Raw genomic sequence first — 17,404 nt, 5'->3', positions numbered from 1 at the left:
GCTAGGAGAACCCACACAAACACTTATCTTTTGGTGCTTTTATAGCTTCCCTACATACCGAGGGCTTTTGTGCTATGGATGACTCACTTGGCGAACGTCGCATGTCATGCGGTAGGCAGCATGACTCATTTAGAACAGAGAATCGCTGGTGCAAACTGCTGACCTGCAATAAGGACCTAGTGGGAGCATTATATTAGTATTGACAGTTTCCCCAGCTAGCAACATTCAGGACAAGGCACTTAAACAGCCATAGAAAGGAGTCGTGAGCACCGTGCTCAGTTTTCTACACTGTCTCTTGTGTTAGTTGATAACAAGGTGGTAGGGATTTTTCATGTACACATGGTTGACCTTTCTGTGCCTAAACGTAACGGGCACTGTGGGGAGAAGATCTACTCTTCCCCAACCTGCAAAGACATGTAAATCGTAAAACCTATGAAGGGCTTAAGCACATTGGTCAAAGTCCACTACAATACAAACTCACCATTTTGATTCATTGCTCCATCTCCTGGCCTTGTAGAAACAGAAAAAAGAAAAGAGAAAAAAAAAAAAAAAAAAAAAAAAAACAAATGTTGGGTTCTAACTATAAGAACCGTACCACATTCTCCAGCACTGCTTTCAATAATGTCCAAAGCTACAGGGTACTTCCAGTAGGTGAGTCTTCAGTTAGACCTCAGGAAAGAGTTCACTGACCAGTTAACTGTGCAGCACAGACAGAACACAGATCTTCAGTGAAGTTGTAGGGGGATCACTTCCAGCAATGGAGTAATTTTATCAGCACCTCAAACACAATGCAGTTAGACTCTTCATGCAAAACTATCACAGCTCCGCACATATTCTTCCCTTGACATCACCTTTGCTCAGTGGCTTTAAGAACCGAGAGTAACTGAGCTTTGCAGTTTACCAGGAAGAGGAGCGTTACAAGGGAAGTGAAGGCATCAGAGTATTTTTAGAAGAAGCAGGGCAAGTGACTAAATGCACACCTCAGAGGGAGTGGTGAGAGGCCTATGGTGATGAGGGGGGTTTCCAGGAGAACAGTTTATCATTCAGAGGGACATTCAGCCTTGCAGAAAGACATCTCTTCAAGAAGAGATCTAACAAGAAAGGTCAAAGAAAATATCAACCAATCGAGGAATTTGAGTCTCCATCAATGCAAGGCAAAAAAAAAATAAAACTAATTATAGATTACACATTCTGCTTCTTTCGCAGAGCTCTAGATCATTCAATGAAAAGGAGTAGAGAGCACAGTTATTATCATTGGACTTTTACCCTTGTTAACTTGCAGAAGCTGTAGACCTCTCAAAGCAGTCAACCGTTTAGCATTACCAGCACGGACACGATTTGCGTAGTAATGCAATGCTCGTATCTCTACATTGTGTATGTTCAAGGAAAAGTTCCTTTGATTTCTCAGATACAATCTTGCTAATTAAAGCATCATATATTCCCTTAAAGGTCCCTTGCCCAGATTTGGGGGCCATAGCAAAGTCAAGCAGATTTCTGATGGAATGATCCTTTCCTACATCCAGTAACAAGAGAGGGCAATGCTGTTTACATTTACATTTATTCAGACACTTTTCTCCAAAGCGACATACATCACATAGAAAATACAATTTGTGCATTACATTGGGAGAAAGGGAGACATAGTTACAGGGTGCAGTGGGTTTGGCCAGGGCCTGCTATCTGGTGGATCTGGGGGTGGAGTCCTGCTTGGGGTGCCTTGCGATGAACTGGGATCCCATCCAGGGTATGTTCCCTCCCCCTCCAACCTAGGCTCTGGTTCGCCACGACCCCGCTTGGGATAAGCAGTTTCAGACAATGTGTGTGTGAGAGAGACACACATAGTTAGATGTGTGATTCTTACGTACAGCGTTTCTTTCCACCATATGCACCAATGTTCATCACACGAGTAGCTGCATAAGCATCAGAATAGCAACAATTCCCTGCCCACCTTCCTAGTATTTTCTTTTTTTTTTTTTTAGCTACACAAACATTTACATACATTACAGGAGAAGCTGCATAAAGGTTTATCCGGACATGAACATGGTGCATGAGCATTTACACCTCACATGAACTTAAGAGATCATGGGCGAAGTGACTCTGGAAGAGGTGAGTTTTCAGACCCTTCTTGAATGTAGACAGTTTCAGCAGTTCTGAGTGAGAGGGGGTGATCATTCCACTACAACGGAGCCAGAACCAAGAACTGCCGTGCTTTACCTTTCGTGCGTGGGACCACCAAGCGGGCAGATGTGGAAGAGTGTAGCAGTCTGGTCGGGGTATAGCGAATGATCAAGTCTTGTAGATAACTGGGAGCAATTCTATTCATGCTTTTGTAGGCCATAACCAGAGTCTTAAATTTCATCCGGGCAGCTATAGGAAGCCAGTGAAGAGAAATGAGTAGAAGAGATACATGGGAACGCTTTGGCAAGTCAAACAACTCGGGCAGCAGCATTCTGTAGCAGCTGAAGAGGTCTGATGGTTACCGTTACTAGACCATCTGTGATTACTTCTTGCTATGGGTCAAACTGAACTTTCCTTACGATTTGGAAGCTTACAAATATTTGCTTATTCTCAATAGAAAAGAGGACCTTGGCTGGGGTTAATATCTCAAGTAACACTTTGATGAATCATTAAATAAACCTAAATCTGAATAGCTGGTTATAAGATACTGCTCATGGGACAACGGATTCTCTAACTGCAGTCCAAATCTCAGACGGGTGTTTTGGTGTAGCTGATGTCACTCATGTCCCTGTGCAGCAAGCTCTCACTGACACAGTTCATCCTTCCTTTGTCAATCACTGTTTCTAAGGCACCGCTTTTTTTTTTTTTTTTTTTTTAAAAAAAAGAAGCAAAAACCTAATTATAGCATAGAGTACAAGACAAATACAAAATCTCAGGCTCTTTGTGTGCCCTGTAAACTTGAGGAAGAGAGGAAAAAAAAAAAAAAACTTAACGTATAAAATTTTTTTTCTGAACAAAATGACCCATAATATTTACGCCATTTGGCCGGCAAAAATATAAAGACAATGCCACCGTAAGGACCCACTCACTCTACAAAATAATTTTCCTCAAACATTTAGCCGTGCATAAACAGTATAAAAATTGCATCCCCTAACCCACTATAATCATTTGTATCAGACAGCCTGCGCTGTAGTTAAGTAAAATATCCACAGGAATTTATGCAAATACCAACTATCCTTAACCTTTGAAATATTTCAAATTAACCATCATTTTATTTCTATAAATCAGGTACAAATAAAGCATGAAGAACACAACTGTCATGCCCACTGTCTCTGAGCACAAATGACATAACACAAACCAAGTTCTCTCACACACACAGAGTCTGAAACCGCTTGTCCCAAGCAGGGTTGTGGCGAACCGGAGCCTAACCCGGCAACACAGGGTGCAAGGCCGGAGGGGGACACACCCAGGACGGGATGCCAGTCCGTCGCAAGGCACCCCAAGTGGGACTCGAACCCCAGACCCACCGGAGAGCAGGACCCGGTCAAACCCGCTGCACCACCATGCCCCCTACCAAGTTCTCTCATTCATTTTTCATAAACTAAATGCATGAAACTTGCCTCAAGTACCAGTCCTTGCAAAATCTCTTGGGATTGTATTATAACAGGAGTACTTTTTCTGGACACATTCCAGTGCTGGTTTTTAGACTTCTCCAGTGGCACCTGAGCTGTGTAAAAACCAACCAAAATCAACATCTGGAACTTTGCCATCTTTCAGCAGCACTGTCACTCACTGTCCATTTGAACACAACAAATTATAGTGTCCAGCACTAAGCACATCATTAACAGCGTTGGTAACACAGAACACAAAATAACACAGTAGGTTATTTTCCTCCTTTACTTTATTATAAGAAAAGGGGGGGGGGGTAGTAGCTGACATGGATATTCTAGTGGTTAAAGCTGCTGCTTTTAGGCCCAAAGATTCCAGGTTTGAATCCCACCTCTAGCTGTAGTATCCCTGACCAAGGTACTTACCCTACAATTGCTCCAGTAAAAATACACAGGTATGTAAACGGGTTAAAAAAAAAAAAAAAAAAACTGTAAGCAGCTAAACACTAAGTGGCTTTGGAGAAAAGCATTAGTAAAATTGATTAAATTTAAATATTTTTTTAAACTGATTTTATAATGCTGAACAAAACAATTACTTCAAAAAATAATTTAAACAATCGTATTAAGACAGACAGACAAATTCTTTCAGTTTCAAATTTAAAGACTTCAGTAATAAAGTACTAAAGAAGCCATCAACATATGCAATACACACTAGTCCTAATGGCAGACAGCGGCGTATCTCATAAAAAGTTCAGAATACGTGCTGCACTTTTGAGGAAGCAACAAAGTCCAATTCACATCATCGGCTTCTGTTGCACAAAGGTTTTCTGCACCATGTAACAGCCTTGAAAGGAAATGACTCCTTAAAGCAGCTTAGCAAACTGCCGACAAGAGAAGAAGCAGAATAACACGTAATAGAATGAAAATGCCTCTCTTCGTCAAGAAGACTCAATCTGCTTCTTCTCTTCAATTTGCAAAGCAGAGGCAGAGCACTATTTGCTCGACTCTGCTAAATGACACCGTGAAAAACAAACAGTAGGAGCCATGGAAGGAATAGGAATTGCTCTCATGTAGCTGTCCATCGCTCTTCAATACAGTTACAATAACATTGTCTTGTGTAGCTTTAGCGTTATGGACATCAATTAACCTCTTGCACTCCTGAGGAAAGTGATGTTCTCAAATTACATCTGCTGTAGGAGAATTTTATATTCTGACTTCTCCTGAAAATTTTATAATTACAGACAGTGGGTGTGCGGTAATAATGTTGAAGATGGTACAAACTCCAAGTTATAAAACACAATTTCAACACTACACTTCGTTCCAGCATTCAAAGTTTCATTTCACGTGATTTATAAATTCTTCTCTCCAATTTGTAGCTCTGATCTGAGAAATCTTGCTTTTAATTGAATACAAATACTTCAGTGCTCGATGATACCTGCAACACCTAATATAAGCATAGCCCTTACAGACTTAGTATCCAGGTGGATCACAGATATCTCAGACATTCACCAGACTGTTTACAGATTTATCTGTTTTCATGTTATATATTTCTTTTCATACAAAAGTTTTCCAAAACGCACAAAATTCTGACTTATGAAGAACTTTTAAAGTAGGAAAGCAATCGTTTAAGCAAAATTCACCATTTGCACTTCATTACCTGTAGCAACAGATGAGTGGATGTACGACACTTGACTAAAGATATATCGTGTTGCTTCAGATAACAGAAGCAGTCTGGTGCAATATGCATTCTTAACTCTATGCAGCCGTTGGGTTCCTCACATGCAAACTGAACCAGCTAAATATGAGGTGACTGATATTTACCCAATTTATTCCCATGCAAATAAACATCTCCGCTCTGACACTCCTGGAAGATTTGCAAAGTAGGTCATTCAGTCTCCTGCGACTCACAGCTGCTGGCATGAAAACAAATACGGGACAGGGGAGAGGTAGCGCAAAACTCCAGCGGGATGAGCCAATCTCGCTTCCGTCACAAAAAGTGCGTAGCACCCGACTGCAGCTGTGCTGACAGCTCCTATGAACTAACGTTCATTACGATTTTGCATTTTCCAACAAATACGTACATCAATTAACACTAAGAAAAACTGACAGCAGGTCAACTCATACTCTTAAAATGATAGAACCACTCAAAGCTTTTAAAGTCCTCCTGCTAATCCAAATTTTTACCTACCTATAATATATCCAGATGAGTTTCAACAGTTCTACCATCAGCAGCAATAAATACCACTGGACATATGGTATTGCTTGAAGTACATTAGGTGTTTTTAAAAAAAAAAAAAAAAAAAAAAAAAAAAAAAAAAGCACTATTTTGCCTGAATTTGCCACCATTATATAACCGGAGTTCTTCCATTGAGATAGTGAGAAAAATAAGGAATAGCCATGAATTTCCCATAATACCTGGAAAAGAAGGTACTGTGGACAGCAAACCAGCTAAGTCCTCACAATGCAAGTACTTCTCTGCCTCCCATGCCTTGCTGGACTGCTACCTCTAAATGAAAAGGGAACGTATATTGTGCTGCTTTATTCTAGTTTAAAGCATTTCACCAAACCTGTTTCAAGGAAAAAGCTGTTGGTGAGATGTTTGCTTATGCACACACTTTACTCAGCCGCTGCCTTATTGTGCACCGCAGTGTACCCTGTTATGACTCTTCAAATTACCACATTAACCCATGCAATCCACGTGTTCCTCATCACATCTGGAGAGCTGCTGACTGCTAATGAGCAGAAACAAAGCCTTTGGCCATAAGTATTACTAGCTGTGTCCCTTGGATATGATGCTGCACAGTGCCTTTAGAACACCAAAAGGCAAGATATCAGAAAGTAAGTTTTGAAGGGGTGACAACAAGGTGCTGAGCAGGACAGGGGATTAGTTCTGTCCATCACCCCTCTGGTGACTGACAAGGAGACAACCCATCTTGGAGCGGCCATGATGGACATGCTCCACAGACTTTGACCAACATCCAAAATGGCTTAAAGGGCAAAGGACCCTCTTACCACACACTTCCTGGATGACTCAGTTTTGTCCCCCTCCACCCATTTCCCCCTTTGTTTATCAACACATGGGAAAAAGCTTGCTGTCCAAAGGAAATGTGAGTCATATGATCAACACCCCACTTTCCCTAGAAACCTCTGAACTTCTAGCCTGCGTGAAATGGCAAGTTGCCCAGTCAGTGAGAACATCAGGTAAAGGAGAGACAATCGGCAAAGTGTGGGCCCCACTGGCCTGGCCAGCGAGGAGATCTCCGGGTGTTTGATGGAAGGGGTGGTGAGGGGTGGCAGCTTTGCAGATCAAGTTTCCTTCAGCTCCACTGAGAAGTTTCTTGGCTTCAGCTGGGGATTTTCTGAATCACAAACGGAACGTTTCCCCACAGAAAGATACGCAGGATATAAATTTATTGGATTTCATAACTTCAGATTACCGAGGACAAAGCCAGACTCCGCAGGGCCAAACAAGAGGGACATGTGGTAAGGGTGTCCCATTCAACCTCATCAGAGGTACCAAAACTCTACCTAAGAGGTCCGAGCTACCCCTGCGACATGAGCGGTGCAACCCATCAACAGAAAAGTTGATTATTTTTTATTCTCGTCATTCAGTTACCCTAAAGCAGGAGACATTTTTTGCTTCTTACACATTGATGCAGTTGGATATTTTAAGTGAAGGAATTAAAATGTTGATCCTAGTTAGAGAGTACAATAACAGTTTTCTTGGAACTAGAGATCGCCACATTTGAGTCACAAGTCATCTTTGCATAGATAAAGACAGTTGTGACACACTCATTTAAAAAAAACACTTGCAAAACAAGGGTTTTATGAAACAGAATTTGTAGAAAAAGAGGTATTTTTGTCTTTTCAGGTAACACCCAGCAAACTTTTTTTTTTTTTTTTTTGCATCAACACAGTATAAAATATCTACGTACTGAAACTTCCGAAAGCAAATGAGGTTAATATTCCTAATTTACGAAAAGGCTAGGACCTCAGTATGGACAGTGGAGGAGTGCAGCAATAGAGCTGCTCTGAAACAAAGGGAATCTGTAGGCAGTATGTAGCAGACAGGCTGGGAAAGCTGAAGTCCCCTCCGTGTGGGGAATAGGCCGCCTGGAGATCAGCCCTGGGGCCAGATGCAGAAGGGCTGGGAGAGCCTAAGCCCTCAGCACGGGGACCAGGAGTGTGTGGAGTGCTGCCATGGGGCTGGATGGCGTGCAACAGCAGCACTCTCCTGGCCACGCACGAGTTTTATTGCTCCTACTGGGCTAAGAGAGAACTGCAGTGAACTATTACTACCTCAAATCTTTCCTTCTCCTCACCATAGAAGGGGGGTGAGAGGTTCTGCTGGCAAGTATGCACACACAGATACGCACATTTCCCTCACTTACTCAACCCGACAATAAAGACCTTAATAGTTTCCACCAGCATAAATGTGATTGCTTGTTTACAGAGAATGCCTGATGAAAACTTGTACCCCTCCCACAGATTCACAGAGGGGCAAGGAACTGACCGTCTTTAACAGGTTATTAAGATGCTGAATTTGGATGGAAACTGGCTGAGTGAGCACTGTGCTTGGGCCACTGTAATTAAAAAGGATATTAAATGGTATTATGAGTGCTTGATTATCATTATTTAAGCTGTGCAAGCTTAGAGGAAATCTTCCCCTGCTCACAGCTTGCTAGTCCCTTAAGACTGCTTGAGGATCTTAAACCCATTGCTTCAATTCAACTTAGCAGAGCTGCAAAGTCAAAAAAAAAAAAAAAAAGTCAAACTATTAATTCACAATACCTTTACTCTTATAACGTAATGGTTTCAGGGAGGAATACTTCAAATAAAATCCTGTCATCATACTTTGATGCAAGCATCCTCCGCAAGTGTGCATTTCAATAAACTGACAACTAAAATATTATTCCCACCATGAATTCAACCATCACACCACTAACCCTGTGTTAAAATCTTGCAATAAGATTTACACATCAATTAATGTTTAGTTCTTCCACTACAGAGTACTGAAGATCACACAATACGCTGCAGATTCCACATGTGAAGTGTGCCTTTGCTCATCTCCGTACTGCTTTAGTGATCACTGAAGACGACCACCACTGCATTTCTTCCCTCACACTGCAGGCTGGGGCAGTTCACAATCACTCTCCAAAGGTAACTCATGTGGCCACAAAGATGAATTCAGCTTCATGATGAGTCTGACCACATGACACAGGTAAGTCTCTATGTGTTAAAGCAACCATCCCCATGACCTGCTGAGCCCACGGTAAGCGGTCCTCCTACTGAACCACATACCCAACAGCCTGACAACCAGTATATTTTGCATAAGAAACAGCAACTGCAGCCAAAACAGCAGCATAGCAGAGAAATATGAAGGATGCATCCAAAAAAAAACCTTCAGTCTGGTCAGCAACAGATGCATTACAAACGTCCCTGACTCACGTTACCGGTTCCTGCTTTCTAGCTCCTGGCTCTGGCGTGATGAGTCTGACCCGAGAGGGAACGTCCGGGTTCCATCAATAAGACATGAGGGTGCAGCAGTTTGGGAGTCCTCCCCCTGTCCCACGAGGAAACCCGGAGCCGGCGCCGCATTCCCACATCCACTGGCATCCGGCGAGGGCCTCGTTAAAAATTCATTCATTTACAGCAAAAATAGATTAAAGCACCCAACTGAGCAAAACCGAAAAACTTTGGCTCCTGAATACGATTAATAATAAATCAGCTCCAAAAGCCCTGGGGTTTCTGCCTGAAGGAGCAGCACAGACTTGCTTCCACCTCACAGCACCTCCACAGCGATTACAGGCATCGGTTCAAGCCATCACTTTTTTTAATTGTTGTTCAATTACACCTTTTTGTTTTTAAGACACAAGCAGAGTGACTTTTAAGAACCAAGATGCTTTAAAAATGTGATATTCACATGAGGCCAGTCTCGTAGAGCTTAGCATTTATGGATGATCCAGTAACGCAGACTCTTAGTGCTGCATACCGCTGGACGTCTGTAAACGGCTTCAACTGCACAAGCTATAATTGCTGCAGCCAGAGTGACATGAGATTTGCTTTCCACACAAGCATCCTCCCGAAACTGTCGAACACAGCAGACTACTTTATCAGAGGAATGCATCACCGCAATATACCAACCAAATAATATGCAAACACGCATCAGGAAGAAATTTGAGAGGTGGGTGGGATTACAGCTGCGCTGCCGTGTCGCTGGCAAAGGCTAGGCAACGCCGGTTATGCCCATACTCTGGAGGGTCACGGTTAAACTCGAAGCAAGAAAGAATCCATCTAAAGTACCAGAGTCCTGCCAACCCCCAGCCCTGCATCACAGGAAGAATGAAGATCTCAAAGCTCGACCAAAGAAACTGATGTAGGAGGCTGGTGTTCAATACAAGCTCGAAATCCCACAAAGACCATCACTGTATCCATAACAAAACAGATTCTTACACATGGAAGACTCGAACTAACTCAAACATACCAGGAAGTGTCATATGCGAGTGAACAATAATTTATTTTTAAAAAAATTACATATCTAATCATAATGTAATTATGACAGAGTTTCTGCTAAGTTCTACTCCTCTACCTAGTAAAGACAAGTTCCATAACTAATGTCACATATAAACTGTCACCCTAATCACTTTAGGACAAAGGCAAAGTATTCTGTAATACGGTAATTCTGTACTTCACATTCACCTAAGTCAGCAGTCCCCAATTACCTGGCAGGCAGGCAGGCTGCACTGGAGCAGAGAGGAGGATCGGTGCATTAAGCTTGCTAGGAGTCCATTTACCAACAGGGGTCTGATAACCCCATCTCACGGACAGCCATTTGAATAATCACCTCAACAAGGGGAGAAATTAAAAAGGCTTTCAGGCAGACGGGGCTGGGCACACGGGCTGCTGCTGCATTCAAAATGAGCAATCGGTATGCACAAGGTGCGAGGCTGCCTCTGAACTCAGTCAAGGCCACATCTGTGGACACGGGCAGACTAATGTACCACTGCTGAGGACTTGCCCAGGTATTTTTGTCCCCTACATATCTGCAAATTCAAACCGGTTTTAGGAGAATAAAAGAATTTTCCATCTTATGAAAAATGAGACGGAATACTGTGAGGTTCCAATCAGACCAAGCAGGTCATCTTTATTCCAGCAAAGCACATCTATGAAAACAAAATCTCTACAGAGAGGGCAGAACACGCACTTAGCTTCATTCAGCACAACGGTCAGCAGAAACGCACCGGCACGAGTACCGTAGGACAACCAGCTCACTTCGAATGACGCCACAAAGTGGGTGTGTAATCAGAGGTCTGTGAGGGCTGGAGAGGTGGGAAATCCAGGTGAGTGGCAATGAGTAGAAATGTCAGCCCCATATGGAGACTATACCACCTTAGACCCTGGCAGCAGAAGTTCCACTAGATGACATATTCGGATAACAACTTAAGGTCTCAGTGTGAACCAGTCCGCCTAAAGTAGAGCCATTGAAATGTTTAACATTCACACGCAAGGTTAATACTACCTAAACTCCCAAAAAAGATTGCCTAAAATATGTGTTTGCTCATCAGAGGTAAGCATTTGGCAAAATGTGCAACAAAATTGTCCAAGTTGCAACTAAACTAGTTCTAAGTATTAGTTTAGTAAGATATAATAAGATACCTAATATAAAGTAAGGTCAAGTGCCATGGTTTTGGACCCTCCAGTTAGACACAGAATAATGCATTAATTCTATTTCTTAAACAACTAACTTTCTGCTCTTACCAAGACATTTTCATCGGTAACTTTCACCTTGAGCGAAACACTGCTATGAACTGCAGGCTCGAAGATGCCTGTCTTTACACATCTTTTCATGACCTGCCACTGATAGGTCCCAAGCATGATCCATCTAGGAAAGGTGGCCTGTGCCATAGGAACTCTACAAAAGACAAGCATGCATGCACACACAGATACAAGCATGGACCTCGTTGTAGAAACATTTAGTTATTATACAATATGACACAAAGATACAAACAGGGGTCCCGGGTTCTAAATGTAATCCTATGTTTCTGTGAGGCATATATGTTAAACTACAACCATGACAGCTGTGACATATAACAACTGTCACTGACAAAAAGTGAAAAGAGCACAACACAAAACGTACAACCTAGAATCTCTCTTCCTGTCCTCAGAAATACACTTATACCTTTTGATACCTTATTCAAAATTAGCAGATAAATATGTCCTTAATCAGAATACTGACATAACAGAAACACTGCATCATAATTTAAACAGCCAACTGTACAGAATGTATAAAGTATAAGTGGACTGATAGATGGATGGATGGATGAACGAACGGATGGACGGACGGACACATACCTGATTAGGACATAGGGTCATAATGAGGAGATTTCATGTCTATTGTTAAGGGGGGGAAATTCTTGTATTCTTCTATTCATTCCAAATGCCATACCATTAACTGATACTGAAAAATTTAGTATTTTTAAACAATTAAGCTAAAACAGAAAATTTACCATGACTGCAGTATGACACATTCCACACAGTGTAGTTAAAGTCTTCGAACGGTTGTCATCAATCTACGTCGAATCTCCACAAATAGCAATCAACAGAAATTGAGGCAGCTGTTCTGTAATTAAAAAGCCAAATTGCTCTCAATCAAGGCCATTTAACCAATCCCACCAATAATATGTGAAACGGTTTAGGCAGCTCTTGTGCAAAATACAAGACCAGTGGTTCTCTGGCTGAAAAACAAGTGCTCTGATCACCAGGCCATCGGAGATCCTGTGACATACGTGCACGATCTAGATATCGAACTACATATATGTATTATAATGTATGTATGTACATATACATTGCAGTGTTGCACATCAACTCTGCTCACCCCTCACTGTATACAGAAGACAAGTGAGATATGCCCCATTCATGAGCTGGTCCTTGCATACATTTGCATGAAGTTAATAGATTGGAAACACTTTTGATCAATAGTAATTGAGCATTACATTGGAGAGTTGGGTGGTAATAAAAAGCTGTAATTACGCTATACCCGGCAAATTGGGTTTTTGGAAAAACAATTAATCCTTCAGTGTGCATAGCAGACCCCTTCGAAAAGTCCATAGCTAACACCAAAGCTATTTTGCAGCACAGCCCACTTCACCAAAAGTTCCAGCCATCCAGAAAAAAAAAAAAACCTCAAAAAAAAAGCACTCATTTAAAATCCCATTCATTTCTTCAAAGTAAATCAAGAACCCAAATAAAGTCTTTGCAACTGCAATCAATTTAAAATGTCATTTTTTAGGTCTGGTATGAATAGATAAAAAAGCCGGCTCTGAAAAATTGCTTTATGTTTCTGCTGAATCTGAATCGTTAAAGAGGCAAATCCACACCACAATAAAAAGAATACAACAAAGTCTCTGAGGCAGGTCCTGCAGAGGCAAGATCACAGCACTGATACCTTCTCTACAAATCTAGCCAAAAAAGGAACCAGCTGCAATATTACATTTCATTACTCAGTGGCTCAGCAGCTTACTAGCGAGGCTTACGGCTTACACACTGTCCATTTACACAACTGAATGGTTACTGATGCAGTTCAGATTGAGAGCTCTTCTCAAACCACAGCAAGGCTCTGAGCACTGAATTTACAGGCTTCTGGTCAGAAGTTCACTTTCTTAACCATGACTACCCACTGTTGCTGTATTGTAGAATGTGGGCGATGCCACAACTGCAACTGCTGTGGTGGTTTGCACCGAGGTAATGGCAAGCCAACAGAAAGGGGGGGGGGGGGGGGGGAGAGAGAGAGAGAAAAAAAAAAAAGGAAACTTAAGAAGTCATCCGTTCACCCCACGCATCTTTGCTTCCTGTGCTGATCTCAAAAGGTCTTGTTTCAGTGGCAACACCAACGCAAACCATCAGTGTCAAACACATGCACACCAGATTAAAATAACTTTTGATTCAGACATGGCACTGATACCCACACAAAGTTAAACCAGCATTTCAGTGCCGCACTACAACGTTTGAAGGGAGTGTGAGACGCGGACTCCGTTAACAGTCCGTGCACTCTGCAGGAACTCTCTGCGTGTACCAGTCCTGAAAAATCTCCATCAGATAAGGACAGCTAGAAGCTAGCCAGATAAACAAAAGTTCTCCTTAACTGAAAGAAACGCGAGGAGGAACCTTACATTTGGATGTCACTACTGGAATCTTGCCAGGGCCCAGAGACCAGATCACATCTACATCAAATCTTTCCAACTTCATACCGGCTCGTTGTCATCTATTACTGACACAGAAGCCACTAAACTGCGAAATTCAGACACCACTGAGCGCTACTGGCTCACTTTCAAGGAGAGTGATAACACATTAATAGTAACTAATATCAATCCTTAAAATGCAATTAATGACCATCAGTAAAAATCTAAACCAGAATAATCCATGTGAAATTAGCTTCAGAAATCATAACTATACGATTTATACACGTCTCTCGCTTTGTCTTGTACAACAGATCTGTGCCACTGCTTATTTAATTAAAATTAAGCAGCTGGAGGTCATCCAAGATTTATAATTCAATAAGCTTTACAAATATAATTCAATCTGTGACCTTGAACCTTAAAATGCAGCAGCCTCATATTTCAATCCTTATCCATGAAGCTTTAAAATTTACCATTTCTTTTCATTTATATTCAAAGTAGGATTAAGACACCTAGGAGACAGCGCCACAGGAGCGTTTAACACTGCCATTGTACAGTGCTACAGTACAAAGTGACATCATAAAGGATTAAATTACACAAAACAGTACAAGGTACCAACGGACAGACCAAAACCTCATGCAGCACAAGTGACCTGACATGGAAGTAGCGATTTCACAGTGACATCACACAGCAAGAAGTGACACTGAGCAGTATGAAGTGACCTCACATAACGTATAGCAAAAGCAGATGTAACAGAGCAGCACTCCATGGACGCAGGTACAGCCTGAAGGCTCGATGGCTGCGAAACTATCGACGGCTTCACATGGATAAAGCCACATGAAATCATAAGCTAATATATTAGAGACACATAACGCCGCATTATGATAATTCCACTAATATAAACCGAGACAGCTGATTGTGTTCAAGAAAAGGCATTGTGCAAAGCCCTCGGCAGGAGGCTTCTTTCAAAACGCTCCACAACACAATATTTAAATACATTTTCCCCAGTATTAACACATCCCACGTGTACACTGAATATGCACCTGGGGGTGGGTGAAGGATCACCACTGGTCTCCGATTTGGTCCGTTTCCCTCAGTGTCACAGTGTGCAGAAGAGCGAGAGTAAGAGGGATGGGGAACACACCTGACATCAGCACCAAACAGCACTGTAACACATGTACATTTATTCACTTAGCAGAAACCTTTTTAACCAAAGCAACATGCAACAATTATGTAGCACTTCAGCCGACTCCTTTAACCAAGGTGTTTAAGTACACTAAACTCACTACACATGATGATCTAGAGCAGAACGACTAACAGACAGTGACAGTGCTCAGAGTGAGCAATTCAGAGACACCACCAGTTCAGTTGACCTGAAGCTGAAACTTCAACTTGTGCCTTTGCTTTAGACTGTGGTAGAAAGCTGGGGCATCGCGAAGAAAGCCACGCGAAGCTCGGGGACAACATGCAAACTCCACACCGACCGAGAGAGACTGAACGGTTCCCCTGTCCGATCGGATCGTACCGTGACACCAGCGCTATCCGCCGCGCCACCGTGCCGCCCACACTGAGCAGCGCGACACAACGTGAGCAGCACCACGCGAAGCTGCGCCTAGTTTCTGCTCTTCAGTAGCGGAGCCGCCGCCGCTGTACCTGACAGCTGGAGAGAGCGCGCCGACTGCAGTCCCTGTGTCACACGCTTACGAGGAGGAGGCACACGCCAAGCGCCTCCTTAACAACATTTCAGCCGACAGACATATTCACATGACTCCCAGTGACACCGTGGAGTACTCGCCGCGGGTCCGAGCCGCCCGGTAGTTTTGCCCCACTCGGGCACAGGTGAGCGCGCTCCGCGGCTGCGTGTTTTTCACCCCTCTCTCTGCCACACGAAACAAACGAGCCTTCAAGTGTGACACGGGGAACGTCGCTAGTTGTGACTTGAACTAACTACTCAAACAGGAGCCGTGTCCCCAAGTGCACCGCAGCCCCGGAGCGGGAGGGACTCGGGGGAGGGAAACTGTCAGGCCTGTCCGTTCAGCTCAATCCCCAGGGCTCGAGTGGAGGCGGCCGCCTCAGGAGAGCCGTCCTCTTCCCCGGCCTCCGCTCAACTCCCATCCCCGTGTTGTCACGTCTTACTCACCCCGGGTGTTAAATGCGGGACCGGTCCGGGTTCGCGCTGGAACAACGGTCCCCACCAGCCCTTCCACCTCCTCTTCACCAGGGGCGGCTCCTTCCTCCGGCCCCTGGTGCTGGGACGTTCTGCGCGTTCGTCCTGGGTTAAACCCACTTCAGCCCGGCCGATGTGTCGGTCGCTATCGACCCTCGCTTCGGCTTCTCCACTTTCTCCCGTTCGCTTTCCTCTCGACGGCTAGCTAACATCCGGGAACCCACCATTCGCTCCACCGTCAAACACCCGGAACTACTTCCAGCGCCAACTGGAGCACGTCGCAGAACACTACATGTGCAGCGCACCGGCGCATCCACATTCGCACAGTTAACTAGCTCCTGTGGGCGCTCAGGCGGTAGGGCTCGTGACCGCAGACTTTGTCGTACACCAGTATTTAGGGAAAAAAAAAAGTTAAATTGGAATGATTATCCTCGCGTCATTTGTCTTTTCTGTAATCGAAGGGAGCCTGGAAGGTATCCGTGAACAAACTGATTTTTTAAATCACAGTGTTGGATACGTTCTTTCTTTGACGCGGTTCCACTGACGACAACTGGTGGATGTAATGTAGTGACAGTATAGTAATATATTACAAAGACACTGACTGTAACAACTGCAGAAACTTCAACAAGCAGTGACGCTCATTCATATAGGAATGAGACCCCACTGGAACAAAAAAAAGAAAAGGAAAATATAAGTCGCAGGGACGCGCCCCCCTTCGCACAAACTTTGGCTGGCAGGTCACGCGCTGTCTGTTCCGACACGGTAACTTCATTCCGCTCGTACTTTTCTTGACAAACCTCCCCGTCTCCATCTTTACTACCATCCCTCATTCGAAACACACGCACGTTGCACGTTTAAAACGCGTCAAGCACTCGAATTGAACAGTGAACGATGTGCTCTGTGGAAAGGGCCCGTCCACCTTATTTCTCCTCTGTCACTCAGTATTTAGTAGTAATTGTGCGCTTGTACGGAATCAATGTACCGCGAATACGTGTCTATTGATGTCAAACTTCTATGTGGACAAATTGTCTTTAGAGAATGCACAACATTTGTAAAACCAAAATGAGAAATTTTAATATAATGTGAAAAAACCGTAATTTTACTATACTGAGGCCGCTTTTTATGCACTATACGATATTGTAACGACCTCGCGTTGCTGTTTTAGGAGGGAAACTCCTAACTGTAAAAAAATTGCATTATGGGGAATAATGTTAAATGTGGGTGTGCAACCACTGGGGGCACTTATAGGGAAAATGATGGGATGACCGTGTATAGGAGCTTATTAGGAAAAAGCTGGGGGATGTTAAGCAGGCTGGAAAAGTGAGGAAGGCTGACTGGAGGTATAGTTTCTAAAGAAAATGGGCCTTTGGACCAAGAGTGTTGTTTTGTTTCTCTGGTACTGCTGTTCAAATAAATTGTCTGTAAGGAAGAGTGTTTCTGTATTTTTCTTTGCCCCATTCAAGTTTATAAATGAACCTGCTGAAGTAGGGACACTTTGC

At 43.2% G+C, this 17,404-nt stretch overlaps 1 protein-coding gene across 2 annotated transcripts in view; it reads right to left on the bottom strand.

Annotated features, from left to right (window-relative positions):
- The window catches only part of foxj3 (forkhead box J3), an 83,836-nt gene extending 67,700 nt beyond the window's left edge, over positions 1-16,136 (bottom strand). For both annotated transcript variants that reach the window (XM_018725839.2, XM_018725840.2), the window contains exon 1: positions 15,879-16,136. The gene's annotated coding sequence lies outside the window, so the exon portion shown is untranslated. The remainder of the gene's footprint in view (positions 1-15,878) is intronic.
- Between the last annotated feature and the right edge of the window lie 1,268 nt (positions 16,137-17,404).

The sequence above is a fragment of the Scleropages formosus genome, chromosome 22 (genome assembly GCF_900964775.1).
Source record: "Scleropages formosus chromosome 22, fSclFor1.1, whole genome shotgun sequence".
In the NCBI taxonomy this organism is placed as follows: domain Eukaryota; kingdom Metazoa; phylum Chordata; class Actinopteri; order Osteoglossiformes; family Osteoglossidae; genus Scleropages; species Scleropages formosus.
The sequence above is the reverse complement of the archived record's forward strand: the minus strand, read 5'-3'. Positions and strand labels throughout refer to the sequence as shown.